This window comes from Dermacentor andersoni, chromosome 5 (assembly GCF_023375885.2).
Source record: "Dermacentor andersoni chromosome 5, qqDerAnde1_hic_scaffold, whole genome shotgun sequence".
In the NCBI taxonomy this organism is placed as follows: domain Eukaryota; kingdom Metazoa; phylum Arthropoda; class Arachnida; order Ixodida; family Ixodidae; genus Dermacentor; species Dermacentor andersoni.
This window is the reverse complement of record NC_092818.1, coordinates 117,957,415-117,959,604: the sequence shown is the minus strand read 5'-3', so window position 1 is coordinate 117,959,604 and position 2,190 is coordinate 117,957,415. Positions and strand designations below refer to the sequence as shown.

Below are 2,190 nucleotides of genomic sequence, written 5' to 3'. Positions count from 1 at the left end.
CCTCACAACTTGAACTTGATGCTCTACTTTGGACGCACTAATATGTGTAAATTCAGCTTTTTCCCTCGTTTCATAAAAGACTGAAATTCCTTACCTGGGTCTGTTCGCTCATGCTTACCCCGAAGTTTTGTAAAGGCCATCCCGGATGAACGGTCTTAGCATATCACCCTCATCGTTGTATCGTAGTTTTCTGTCTATAAGTTCCCTCCATTAATCTACTCCTGCTATAGCGCCCATTGCGCTGCAGTATGAATGAATGAATGAATGAATAAATAAATAAATAAATAAATAAATAAATAAAATAAGTAAGTGAATGAATTAATAAATAAATTAGTTAATAGATAGATAGATAGATAGATAGATAGATAGATAGATAGATAGATAGATAGATAGATAGATAGATAGATAGATAGATAGATAGATAGATAGATAGATAGATAGATAGATAGATAGATAGATAGATAGATAGATAGATAGATAGATAGATAGATAGATAGATAGATAGATAGATAGATAGATAGATAGATAGATAGATAGATAGATAGATAAAAGTATGGAACGCCAATGGATTTCTCCGCAAACTTCGGGAATTGGTGTCATACTGATAATTCGTTCGAAGTGAATCCGCCTTGCGAACTCCACGGCTAGAATTTGTAAATTTCAATATGCGCCATTATGTAATTAGTGTTAAAGTTAATTAGTTATATTTGTCAGTTATTCTATTACGCATTACAATTGCGCGGACAAGGAACGCACGGATTAGACAGGTTTCCGATAGCGAGAGCGAAGGTGACGTCTCGTCGCGGCGATGCCTTCTCTCCTCACGCGACACCTGACGCGCTGGCGTTCCGTTTCTTCCACTCTGCTTCATTGAGGCGCGCTCTTTACGTGGCGTCGCAGCCAATGGGAATTATTAAGGCTCCTAGAGACGGCGGAAGCCAGCTTTTTCGCTCAATGAACCATTTGACGCTTTCGCATCAAAAGGAGGTCCCGATACGAGCCGTGTCAGTGCAGGACAGCGCTCGTGTCATGCACTGCTTCTTTAGAGCGAAGCTGTTTATGGCTAGGATTCCGTGGACTTTTGTTCTGCGTCTGAAAAAAAAACCGCGGACCAACACCAGAGATAGCGAAATACCCGGCCGACCCGCAGCAAAGGTGAAGCAGGCTTGGAGCACTCCCACAACCTTGCAAAAATAAGTTTAATGTCTTGGGTCCAAATAAAACTCGTATCAGATTTTAAGCTGATAAGAACAAATGTTACACCTTGACCCACGTTGCCCATGTCTACGTTCGCACAGACCTCTCTTTGTCGTCGTTTCAAGCACTTGCGCATCTACTTTCCTTGAGTTCTGCTCTCCCGTGGTGGCATTCCTGTCGGAAAAGTCACGCGTGTACAGTTTCCTGCGGCTCCTCGGGGCGGCGGTCCCATCGTCCATGTGAATGCATATTTATATGTACATTAGTAAATGAGATCATACGTTTGCCTAAAATTCTTTGTCACCTCTCTGTCGTATATTAAATTCCTTCGCAGGTCATCCACCTTCACAGAGTAGAATGGCTGATGATTTAATTTGTGCTTCTCCTCTAGCTTAGCACTAGTGCCCATTTATTATCATATATTTCTGAGTATACCACGCAGCAAAATCAGCAAGGCACATTGGCTTTTGCGCACTTGGTTCCTGCTTTTCCAAATCGAAATTTATCTGTCGGATGCTAGTTGTCTCGACCACTTTACATAGAACCTTGAGACGGACGTCACGTGACAGCGAACTACCTATACGTAGACCATATTAATGGTATACGTATGGGTGAACTCTAAATACATAGACCACATTTATGGTCTACTCCGCAATATGAACCGAGTAGCCCAACAACATGTACTTCTGGATTACCAATACATCGGGCGTCGCGCCAAGCTTCCCATTGCGCCAAATGGCGTTGAAGGTCGCGCTATGCGAGCGTCCTAATGTCGCATGTATTTCGTGCTACTTGTCAACTGTTAGCGTGGCCATCAAATATATAAATTAGGCACAAGCCTACAATGCTGCAGACCCGCATTCCCATTCCTCACAGGGGATAGAATTTTCGTTTCTTTTAAATGCGTGAGCATTTCTATGGTTGCCCTTGAAACGAGAAAACTGTCCGTCCGTCCCTCCTTTGGAGTAAGACGATCGCTTTTAAGACAGAGCC

At 42.6% G+C, this 2,190-nt stretch overlaps 1 non-coding gene across 1 annotated transcript; it reads right to left on the bottom strand.

Moving 5' to 3' along the window:
- Nucleotides 1-1,101: 1,101 nt before the first annotated feature.
- LOC126532500 (U2 spliceosomal RNA) lies at nucleotides 1,102-1,286 on the bottom strand. Its single transcript, XR_007599803.1, has one exon. It is a non-coding gene; the product is annotated as a U2 spliceosomal RNA (small nuclear RNA).
- Between the last annotated feature and the right edge of the window lie 904 nt (nucleotides 1,287-2,190).